Source organism: Cricetulus griseus, chromosome 2 (genome assembly GCF_003668045.3).
Source record: "Cricetulus griseus strain 17A/GY chromosome 2, alternate assembly CriGri-PICRH-1.0, whole genome shotgun sequence".
Taxonomy (NCBI): Eukaryota; Metazoa; Chordata; class Mammalia; order Rodentia; family Cricetidae; genus Cricetulus; species Cricetulus griseus.
In genome coordinates, this window is record NC_048595.1 from 129,718,918 (window position 1) to 129,731,521 (window position 12,604).

General features: G+C 38.1%; 2 long non-coding RNA genes across 2 annotated transcripts in view; both read right to left on the bottom strand.

Moving 5' to 3' along the window:
* LOC113834421 overlaps positions 1–12,604 on the bottom strand; it is a 59,592-nt gene that overhangs the window by 44,131 nt on the left and 2,857 nt on the right. The window lies entirely within an intron of this gene.
* On the bottom strand, positions 1,122–7,483 carry LOC113834422. The gene is made up of 2 exons (XR_003482936.2): positions 3,049–7,483; positions 1,122–2,053 (listed from the first exon to the last, which is right to left on the bottom strand). It is a non-coding gene; the product is annotated as an uncharacterized LOC113834422 (long non-coding RNA).

The window sequence follows — 12,604 nt, forward strand, 5'->3', positions numbered from 1 at the left end:
CTGGCACAAAGGAATACCTGTGACTAGATGTGTGTTACTCAAGACACAGCATGATCAAGTGGGTGTTCCCTGCCTAGCAGTGAAAATGCTTTTTTATGTTTCAATCGTATTTACCCCTCTAAGTGTAGTCATTCATGAAAATAGCACTGTAAATATGTAGTATGTACAGTCCTAAAAGTTTATAGCTGTGTAATTACCACTGAAATTAACAAGTTTCATCACAGTAGGCTCAAAAACAAGGTTTGTGTAGAAAATGTAATGAATGTTTAGTTAAAACAGATTCTCTGAGAGCTAATATGCAGGGTGGGGTATTTTATGTAAAAGCTGTAGAACTACAAATTCATTTTACATGATAAACAAGTTGTATAAACAGATTATTATTTATGCCTTCCCTCTATTTAGTAAACTAATTTGGGGAGTAACCCAAAGTTTTAATATAAGTTTTATAAGCAAACATCTACCTCTACTGCATAGCCAAAGGGCCTATTTATCATTCTGATTTAATGGTACGACACCATCCAATTGAATGAAAATGGAGGTTAAACAGTTATTTGATTTTAAAAACAAAAGCAAACAAGCACTGGGGCATTTTTGCTGTCAAAGTTCTTTATCTTTGGTTAAGTGTCTAGACACCTCACAGTTGTACTGGGTGTGTTGAGAAGTGCTGCATAGGACTAGAACCACCCAATAAATGTTAGGTTAGTCATTAATGACAAAGGTGACGGGATAACCAGAAAAGAATGCCAGTTGGAGCACATGCTCCTTCCAATTTAAATCATGCAGCAGCCAAATTAGATCTTACTTCTCCCATACTACAAATAAGGTCACAAGCATAAAAACACTGGCGTCACTTTTCCAAAGTCATAAAGGTAAAAAACATTGACTGGAGCATTAAGTAAGCCCCAAGCCAGGCTTGCCTCTCTTCTGGTCTATCTCCACAATACTCAGCCTTGTCTCTTAAGTGTACATACTGTAGGCAATGTGGATTCACTTTATCTTTGGACCCATTTTGGATGTTATATATGAATAACTCTGTTTTAAAAACCAGTGCAGACAGTGCAATTCAGACAGTGGAATCTAGTTAATCCTTGTTAACTAGAAGCAGACCAGAATCTAAAATATGAATACAAATTATCTTTTTAATTCTCTATGGTGACAAAAGAAATGTAAGAATGAAACCCCATTTTGATGTCAGGTAGTTGTTTCAAATTCAGAATAGTCATGGTGAGCTGGACAGGACTGCCTGGCTATAGCCGACTCAGTTCCTCGGCAGGAAACAGTGTTGTGGAATGAACACTTATCTCCCATCTTCATCTTTGCTAAGGAACTAAAAGGAAGATTGAACTAATTTTGACCTTTGGGAACATCCAAAGATCAAATAAAATCTAAATAAAACTTCTCCATATTTAGTTGTTTTTACTTGTACTTTTTGTTTTGTTTTGTTTTTATAATAATTGTTGCTCAAAAGTCACAACCATTTAACAGGAAAAGAGGGGAGTTTGAATGAATGGTTTAACAGCATGGTTATCTTCTGGATTCCAATCACTTCCATCTACCCAGGCCATCAGTGCACTGGAAGCATAAGCATTTCTGAACCTCCACTCGGTGCAATGAGCATATTTGTTGGTTTTGAATTTGAAAGAAAGAATAGTATTCCATAATATCCCAGCTTCCTATTGTCTCCAGTATTCTCCCTGGTGTTCAACAATGAAAGAAATTTTAATTTCCCCATATCTATGAAATCTCAGGTTAATGTTTTTACCTGCTAACTTGCATTGCTGTTGAGAAGGGTCACTGAAAATTACCAGTTTTTAGCTTGCATGGAGCTTAAACAAAATGATTAAAAATTCAAAGATGGTAGTCTACCAAATGATTTTTTTCTCAACAGTTGTGAAGTTTGAATTTTTTTTCCAAACACCCTTTGCCCTACATTGTATTACAACAGTGAAATAACACCAAGTATTGTAAAAGTTGGAGAAATCTGTTCTTTGCTGAGCAGTGGGGTAAGACTCCAGTTTTGCAGTAGAAAATCACATCTGTGTGTTTCTTCTCTCTAGTGGAGCATGAACAGGCAAAAAGCAGCTTAGTTTCTATTTACAAGGAAAATTTCATTTTAAATGAAGGTCATTAAATGCTGGAATACGGATAAAGGTCAAAAAAGAACAAAGTTGGGCTTTGTGGAGAAAAAAGAATTTCTGTCTCCTGGAAATATTCAGTTAACATTCAAGGACATCAACTTGTATAAATCTGAAAGCTTTTGGAGATTTTCTTTTTTTCCCATCAGAATACAACTACTTAGATGTGGGGGACTGACTTGTTTATCCCTCTGCCTCAATGCTTGTCATCAAAGCTCCAGTCGGTACAGATGTTTCAGGGTGATGGAATTAGAGAGGGAAGACTGAATACTGTACTTTTAATAGTCAATAACAAAAGGTAAAGAAGAGCCTCCATTAACAAGCTCATCAATGATGCCAGAACTGAGCATTTATAGGTAGGGAAGTTGATGCAGCTTGGATGGTTGTGTGCCCAGAAAATAACAAACCTAAGACTTCCCCATTCACCCTTCACTTCTTTCATTCATTGTATCCTAAGGAAATTGAACACAGGTAACTTTTGACACAATTTGTCAGAACAAAATGAATTTTTAAGAATCTAAGTAGTCTTTGGACTTTGGGGTCTAATATGTGAGTTCAAATACCGCTGGGCTTCCAACCATTGAGGTGATCGATAGATACCTTTGCTGAAACCCAGCTTCTGGTGTGCAAGGTGGGAGAGATTCCACCTCTTACGCTTCCCTGCCAGGCTGGTCCCACAGGGCAGGGCCATTTCAAGACCTAGGCCATGGGGTCCTTCTTTTTTTGTTAACTCTTTTGAAGTAGCCTCTTGCTCAATTTAACAAGTTGAAACAGTGTGCATTCCCCTCTGGACTTTCTGTATGTACTTCCTAAAGTTGAACAAGCTTGCTCCTTACACAAAAAAAAAGGGCCACTTCTCCCTGTAGGCAAGGAAAACAACATGGCAGGATAAGAGAAATATTTGAGAACATACCATGAATTTGGGTGTCATGGAAATAAAAATCCGGGCATCAGGTCTACATTTCTCCACCTTAGAAACACAGCTTTCACTAAAATGGTTTACAAGACACAAAAAAACAAAAATGAGTGAACAAAGAAAACAACATGGTGCTTTTAGTTTAAGGCAGCTGAGTGGCACAGGAGAGCTGATGCGTCTTAATGTTGTGCAAATGTAGAAAGCATCATTGTTGCATGTCTATGTCGTACTATGAACCTACATTCACCTGCTTTCACCCTATGAATCTACGTTCACACATGTCGAATATCACTCTTTTGGTGCTGCAAAAGCCATCTCTTACTTCTCCTCTCCGTGTGCTGAATTCTGACTAGCTAACAGTAGCTCTTACAAAGATCTGGGATCTGATACAAAGAAGGAACTTAAGCTCAAGGTTTAAAGAAACACAAGTATCAAATTTGCACATCAAGTTTAAGCCAAAGGAATTAATTTTGACTCAGATTTTATATACATTAAACATGTGGGTAGATGTTCATTCTAGCCCTCACCAAGTATAAATTGTCTCTTGTATTTTTAATCTTGTCTTTCTTATTAGTCAACAGTATGGCTCTGGTCATTTCACTTTCATCTGCATGAACTGTTGCAAAAAGTATGTGACTCAGTTTGAATGTAAATAAATATTTAAAAAATTGAATCCTTAGCCATTAACCCACAAATGAAAATCTCCCCAGGAATAATATGCAACATGTCTTTAAAAGAAAATAATTTCTATTTCATAATTCCCTCAGTTTGCACTTTCTGGAAGCTACAAAGAAAAATGATTTCCCCTTCACTATTTACTGTTCACACCCAGCAACGTTAATGAAAGCAGTACTTGGGAACAAACATTACATTGGTCTTTGTTGTTACTGAAGCCCCCAGTGAAACTAGCCAAGAGCATGAGTAGATGAAGACATAATGAATAAATTTCATCTGTGTGATTCCCTGCTAAGTAACAAGTTTGTACCAGAAACTTCCAGTTACGCTGCTTAGTTCCCTCATCACTCCCTCCCTATAGCAATATATACCTGTTTCCTTTCACCTTCACATGGGGACAAGTGATGAACTAGTTAACCTTTCAGACTGTGTATTTTGGTATCATTTTTCCATATAAAACTTTATTGAGAGGCCCCTCCTAAAATATATTTGCTTTTGAGTCACATGCAATTGACCTATCTCTATAATAAAACCATGTAGAATTATACATTTTGCAATTTCCAGGATTCATTTCAGAGCTGCTCCTGCTTATTAAGGCTCTCCCCAGCACCAACATGTTTCTAAAATGAATGTTTTTTTCTCAAGGAATAATTATGACTCCTTTTATATAGACAAGTGCATAGTGGAATTAGATTAAAATACATGTGGGCAAATTTTGTATTGCATTACTTGAGTTTCAAATTGTTCTTAAAACTCTAAAATAAGAAAAATGTAATTTGTATATCATGAAAGTATGTGGGGGAAGAAAGGAAGTAAGCCAGAGAAAAGGGAGTAGCCAGACCAAAGGGAGTAGCCAGACCAAAGGGAGTAGCTGGAGGAGCATGGGGAGGACAGTGAGGAAAAAGCAACAGTAAAACAGCAGATTATGATGCATATCAAAATGAAATGAAAACCACTGCTTTGTATGCTATCCTGAAATTTTAATTTAAAATTTCTATTTTAATTGCCTTATGTTATAAATTAGCAGGTCCACAAATCTTGCCTGAATAATGGCCAATGCTTTCTTTTTCCTAAGAACTTTCCAAAATATACAAAAATTGTTTGGGCTAAATATTCAAGCATTTTTATCTATAGCTGATGATAGAATTCTGAGCTGATACCTAAGCTACTTCAATATATGCATTCTATGTGTACAGTAAATGACCTCCTCGGGTCCTCTCCTTCCTGCACACACACTCACATCTTTTCTTAAGGGGACTAGCAGACGTGAAGACACTATGTGTGGAAGAATTCTGAGACCATGCTGGAGCTTGCTGTGTTTCACATCCAAAGTGCTCTTCACTGGAGAAGGCATCCTGAAACTGCGGCTTTCAGAATGTAAGAACTCCAGTTCTGATGATGCATAGCGATGTGGGTCTGTAATCCCAGGACTCAGTGGGGAAACTGTAAGTTAGAGGCAAATTCACAGAGCATAATGTGATGCTTGCCTCAAACCTTCAAGGACGAAGGAGGCTTTGAATGTTGATCCTAACCCTTTCATGCGTCTTGAATTTTGTCCGCAGCAGCCAGTGGACAGGACAACCCCACTACCAAGAACAAATCTGTGAACTGTACTTACTTTTGGTATTTTTTTCTCAAATTTCAAAATTAAAAACTGCATTTCCTACTTGTTGGCTTTCTAGGTAACCTTTTCGTGAAAGGTAAAAATATGTGTAGAATCTGACATTTAAAGTACCAAAGAAGCCAATAACTTGAAATAATTGAGTGGTGTAGGCAACAAGGAAGTCAGATCTCTAACTGAAGTCTCCCCAGAGTGGTAGCCTAACAAAACAGGATAACTGCCTCCAACCATATATAACAGAGAAAACTATGACCATGCCCCAAACCTCCCAGCAAAGGTGAAGAGGCAAATAGAACGTGCTTTCTCCTGGTTGTCACAGGTCTGCCTTATGCGGGAGTATTAGAGAACACAGTGCAGGAAGGGAGGGTTCCCATCCATATTTGACAATAACCACCATCTATAGTGGTGTCAGAGGAGCATACATAGAAACAGAAAGCATCCCCCACCCCAACCTGAGTGGTGTCAAGCAGGATAATTGGAAGTCTGAATTCCAAAGCACAGGCAGTAATAACAAGACCTTCTACTACTATCCAGTTTCCATGGAAGCTGAGTGAAGACCTGTACTTGCCCCTCCCCCATTAGAATGATAATGAGGCTGTGTACTTCCTTGTTCTCTGGCACCATGTCAGAGGAGCTGTACTACTTCATAGGATTCGAATAAAATCCATAGTCTCACTAAACTCAAGAGCCAATTCATGGATATCCAAGGTTTTTTGCAAGCCTCTCATTTGAATATTAAGAGCATAAAGTCAAACATGTGAAAGTATTTATAGTACAGTATTTACAGCATTTCTTTCAAAGAATAGTTAACAGCATATCACCAAACACCAATTCCCTAAGTTATAGATTTATTCATGTCTTAACCCAACCACAGAAGGTTGAGCTGGGTCCTAGGACAGATAAGTGTGCCACTTATCCATTTCCCAACCTCTGAGGATCCCAGAGACAATCAGATGCAGCAGTAAATCTAGTCAAGCAGGAACACATTTATTGCCCCACAGCAAGCATCTTTTAAAGCAAAAAACCACAGAGTGGGAAAACAGCCAACCAATGGTTTTAAAGGTCAGCCTATCATGCGCCTAGGCACCCTATGCTTTACCTAGTGAACACAAGCTGATCATACAGTGGCCTCATCTGGTTCCATCTTGGCAACCAATCACCCTATTTTGTAAACATTTCAGGATGCCCTCCTGACTTCCCCTCAGCGCCATCTTTAACTGGTTTGTGTGCCCTTCAACCAAACACCAATTCCCTAAGTTACAGATTTATTCATGTTATTCCCTAAGTTACAGATATACTCCTACAATATATCTCACCATCAATGTTTCTTAATTGTTCCACATTTAAATCTTTCAGCAATAATTAAAATGTACAGGTCTATGAGTATACTGTGTTCCCTTTTGCCTCTGTTCTTTGGTGTGTGTTGTTTCCTCCAATACCATGAACACTACCATTTTCACTGCTTCCACCATTGTCTTTGTACTTGGCCAAATCTTCACCCCTGCTTTCATGTCTTTGTGTATACTCTTTAGTATTCACTTTCTTTTAATGGCACATGTAACATTGTGCTGAAGTTCTTGTCTACTCCTGAGTTTGTAGCCAAGGAGTAATTTCTAGCAAAGGGCTCCTTAACATTTTCCCAACTTATAAAATGGATGCACAAATCAAACACTGACCAGAAATCATAAAGACACTTATTTCCAGCAAGCATTTCTTTGGTATGTGTATAATTTTGTCATTCATTAAAAATTACAGCATATTTGTATAATAATGTGATAGATGTGCTTGTTGATTTTTACAGAAAGAATTATTCTTAGCAGAATATTTAGTACAAGGATCTAGAACATCCTTTTAGTTTTTCTCAGTGGATTGATACTTTAATTTTAGAGCCATAAATGTTGAGGATGGCATTTTGCCCAAATACATATACATATATGTGCCTATACATGTACATGCATAGTACAAAATGACAGAATTGTATTTAGGACTATCTCAGTTGTTGCTGAAAATTCTGTAATAATCTAAAGCCAACATTCACTTAATGTTTTCTTTTTTATAAAATGCAACTCAACTGTTGCAGCAAGTTTTTTTATATTTTTTTATTCATTTTACTTACCAACCACAGTTCCTCTTCCCACCCTTCCTCCATCTCATCCCTCCCTCCCCTCAACCCACCCCCATCCACTCCTCAGAAAGGGTAAGGCCTCCCATGAGGAGTCAATAAAGCCTGGCACAATCAGGTGAGGCAGGACCAAGCCCTCCCCACCCCCACCATCAAGGTTGAACAAGGCAGATATCCCACCAAATGGAATGGGTTTCAAAAAGCCAGCTCATGCACTAGGGATGGATCCTGGTCCCATGGCCACAGGTTCCACAAACAGACCAGGCTACAAAACTGCAGAGACCCTGGTTCAGTCCCATGAAGGCTCCCCAAGCTTGTCAGTCTAGAGTCCATGAGCTCCCCACAAGTTTGGGTCAACTGTCTGTGTGTTTCCCCATCATGATCGTTACCCCCACCCTGCTCATATAATCCCTCCTCCCTCTTTTCAACTGGACTCCTGTGGCTTGGCCTGGTGCCTGGATGTGGTTCTCTGCATCCGCTTCCATCAGTTACTGGAGGAAGGTTCTATGATGACAATAGGAGTATTCACCAATCTGATTACAAGGGAAGGTCAGTTAAGGCACCCTCTCCACTATTGCTAGGGGTCTTAGCTAGGATCATCCTTGTGGATTCCTGGGAATTTCACTAGCACCAGGTTTTTTCCTCACCCCAAAAGATCCCTCTATGGAGATATCTCTTTTATTTCTGTTCCACTCTGTCCCTCCAACTGGACCATCTCATCTCCTCATATTCTCATGCCCCATCCCTTCCCCTTTACCACCCCCACCACCCCCCTGTTTACCCAAGAAATCTCATCTATTTCTCCTTCCCAAGGTGATCTATGTGTCCCTCTTAAGGTCCTCCTTATTACCTAGATTCTCTGGAACTGTGGATTGTGGTCTGGTTATCCTTTGCTTTACACATAATATCCACTTATGAGTGAATACATACCATGTTTGTCTTTATGGGTCTGAGTTACCTCACTCAGAATGATTTTTTCTAGTTTCATTCATTTGCCTTCAAATTTCATGATGTCATTAGTTTTTTTACAGCTGAATAATAAATACTTCATTGTGTAAATGTAACTTATTTTCTTTATCCATTCTTCAGTTGAGGGTCATCTAGGTTGTTTCCAGGTTCTGGATATTACAAATAATGCTTCTATGAACATAGTTGAGCAAGTGTCCTTGTGGTGTGATTGAGCATCCTTTGGGTATATGCACAAGAGTGATATTGCTGGATCTTGAGGTAGACTGATTCCCATTTTCTGGAGGAACCACCATACTGATTTCCAAAGGGTCTGTATGAATTTGCTCTCCCACTGGCAGTGGAAGAGTGTTCCCCTTTCTCCACATCCTCTCTAAAGTCAAACATTCTAATAGAGCACAATACAAAGATAAGTATACTGACTTCATCTAATTGTTTCCATAATTAAACCCTTTTGTTTTGATAAGAGCATAAAATAGTATATACAGTGATCCCACTGGAATTTATAATATGTGTGGTCTCAAGTCTGAGCTGAGCTGCTTCAGGGAGTGCTTATTGGTGGTGTGTGGAAACATACATAGTGTAAAATGCAAAAGTCATGTACTCAGAACCAAGGCCAAGGTGAAGTCATGAGCTGCCACTCAGGCATAGACTGTCAGAAACAATTTAGATTCATTATATAATTGGAATTAATTTTCCTTCATTGCATATTCAGAAACTTTTACTGTTTCAAAATTTTTCATAACCCCCACATTTAGCTATGTTGTACCAAAATGGGATCACAAGTCATAGTTTGAAAGCTGTGCCCTGGAAAACAGAATAAATGGTTCAGTACTGTGTCCTTGGTTTACATTCACTGGTTAATACATAGAGACCTTTGACACTGTTGAATAGAAATATTTCTAATTATGTAATTGGGATATGCCAGAAAATATGACTTACTTATAAAAACATCAGCTTATCTGCAACTTCATTAGTACAAATGTTTCATAAAGTTAAAAAATATCTCTGACTACATATATGTTTGCATATATTCATGTGTTTCTTTAATACTTATCTAACAATAAGTAAAGCTCAGTCTACTTAAGTTCAAATAATTGTTAAACAGTGCTCATTGTTATTAACATTATAATCACCATGTTTTCATTATTTTAAATTCCCATGGCACTCTATGCTTCTATGTGGAGTGCAGTGTCTAATTCTAATTGATTCTCATTATCCCATGAGGTAGTTGTTTAGTGTTTTTCATTTGTCTCCCTAGGTACATTTGCTAAAGAGAAAAGATTTAAAATGGAATTTCCTTATAATTAAAGGTATATTTATATTATAAAATCTTTCACCCTGATTCAACTCCAAGTATAAAAATCCTCATTATTCCCAAAACAAAATGAGAAAAATACAATTTTCAAATCTTCCCCGATGGACAGAAAACATTCTTTAAAAAAAGAAAGTTACTTTTCTTTAAAAGATTTGTTATATTTGTTGTGTATGTGTGTAAGGGGAAGTGTATGGGGAGGGCAGATAACAGGTGCCTGTAGAGGCCAGAGAAGACATCAGGTCTCCTGGAACTAGAATTGGAGGTGCTAGGAATTGAACTCAAGTTCTCTGCAAAAAAGTACATGCTCTTAACCACAGATCTATCTCTCCAGCCCAAGAGAAAACATTCTTAATGTTTCTGTAAAGTGATGCTCATATTCCCCCATGAAGATGATTCAGTCATCACACTATATATGCCACAGATTAAACTGCACAATGAAGTAGCCATCTGAGTTCAGACAAGTGAATTCCATGATACTCAAAACAAAGGAGCTGCCTAACAGTGCTACTCTCAGACCCTATGAAGGCTTGTACAACTGCCTATCAAACAAGTGAAAAGTCCTTATCATGATCAACAGATTGCACTTTATGCTGGCATTTTTATGTGTGTGACATAGATGCCAAAAGCTCATTCAGATAAGTACCTCTAGTTAATGAATCATAACAAAACATGAATGAAAATTGACATTGTCTTAGTCAACACCAATAAAATCACCTTGGAATTTTTCTATTATTCAAAGCATGGGAATCTCTTCACCAGTCACTTTCAGTTCAGGCTTATCTAAATTGAGCGGCAACATGTGGACTTTAATAGATGATTATCTTAACTTCACCAATCACTATTTGACCCAGCTAGCACACAGACAAGCCAAGCAAGGTCTATATGGTTAGTTAGATCCTTGCTAATCCTCACTGATCTTTAGTGTACCATCAGGTAGATGTCATCATTTTGCAGATGACAAAAAGTTTTGGGTCAAATTGGAAAGTAGCAAAATGAGGATTTTTAAATAGGTCACCATAACTGCCAAGTTTTCCTATTATGACAGGATGCATAATCAAGATATCAGTTATCACCAGGATGTATCCCTAATGCACGAACAGACTTTGGGAGACCATTTCTCATGAAGGGATACTCTCTAAGTCTAGATATACAAGGGAGGGCCTAGGCCCTGCCTCAAATGACTTGACAGATTTTGAGATCCCTCGTGGAAGGTCTCACCCTCCATGGGGAGTGGATGGGGGATGGGAGGATGGGAGAGAGAGGGAACTAGGATTGATATGCAAATAATATTGTTTCTAATTTACATAAAATTTATTTTAAAAGATCAATTATCATTGAATACAAGATAGAACAACATTAAAAATGCCAACACATCTTTTATAATTCAGCACTCAAAGATAGAAAGTAAGAACAAGGAGTTGGATGGGAAAGGATGTGGGGAGGATCTAGGGGAGTTGAGGGAGAAGAAAGAATATGATCAAACTTTATTGAATGAAAACATTTAAATAAAGAAATAAAATTCACCACCGAAAAAAACAGGTCCCTTGACATTTATGAATATCACTCATTAATGTTGTCCTAGCACCTCTTCTGCATGTTTGGTGTCAAACATGTATTATAGAACACAATTAAATACATTTATAGCCTACTGTTTCTTTTCTATCCATAAGGCACAAAATGAAAGTGAAACTAAGGAAGCACCCAAAACATCCTTAGCGTTTGCTCTCTTTACTTTGTGTGCAGGAAGCATTCATGGTAGAGCACATATATTTACAGACTCAGCTTTAGAAAACAAAAAAAGAATGCAGATAGGTTTCTCTTAATATAATGTAATAACATGAAGTCAACATTTTTTCTTTTTGTTCTATTGACACACACATAAACTCTTATTCATATATGGTTGTCTGGGAATCAATAAGAGAAGCCAGATATGAGTATCCATAAGGATGGATAAAGCATGTTTGTGAACCATGTTTGGCTGCATTGAATTCTTAAGTGGGCATGCCCAGTTGAAGGGACCACTGGTGAATTTGTTTTAAAACCTCTTATGAATAAGAAGTACGGTGTTTGAGAATATTGTAGAGCAGGTGGTTGGGAGCCTCCAGAAGAATCCCCCCAAAAAGATCTCAAATGCCCCCCTTTTCTGAAATCCTACTAGGGGTTTCTAAAGGCACTTTAAAGTTGTCACTCTAACAGTAAGTAAAAGGCTAATTTGGCTGAAAATCCAACGGTTCTTCTAGATCTGTAGAACAGATAAAGTCATAGGACAAAATACTGCCTGAAAATGGGAGAGACAGACAAATGAACAGAGACATCACACAAAACTACCTGGGCAGCCCGTTGAGTGCCCTACCCTGCCTGGGGGGTGGAGGGTGGATGGGGTAGGGGGTAGGTCGGGGGTGGAGGAGGAGGGGTGGGGTGAGTGGAAGGAGAGGGAGGAGGGATTGACATGTGAAACAAGCTTGTTCCTAGTTTGAATTAATAAAAAAAAATAAAAAATAAAAAACTACCTGGGCAGAACCACAAGCAGAAACCTCTGTGGGGGGCAGCACCAGGATAGAAATATCTGAATTGTAATTGGCAGGTTCCTGGAGACTTGATGTAGGTAAGTATTAGTTAAACTCTGGAACTATCAAACAGGCAAAAGACAGAAAGTATAGGCAAATATGTGAAGAAAGAAAACACTTCATGGTCTTGGTGGGAATGTAAATTAGTAATATGAGAAATCACTCTAGAAAAATAAAAGAATCCAAGTCATCCAAATGCAAAAAAATCTAACTAGGAATGAAGTATAACCATCCTTGTTTGTACATATCAAGATTCCATATATAGAAAACCCTAATGTCATTAC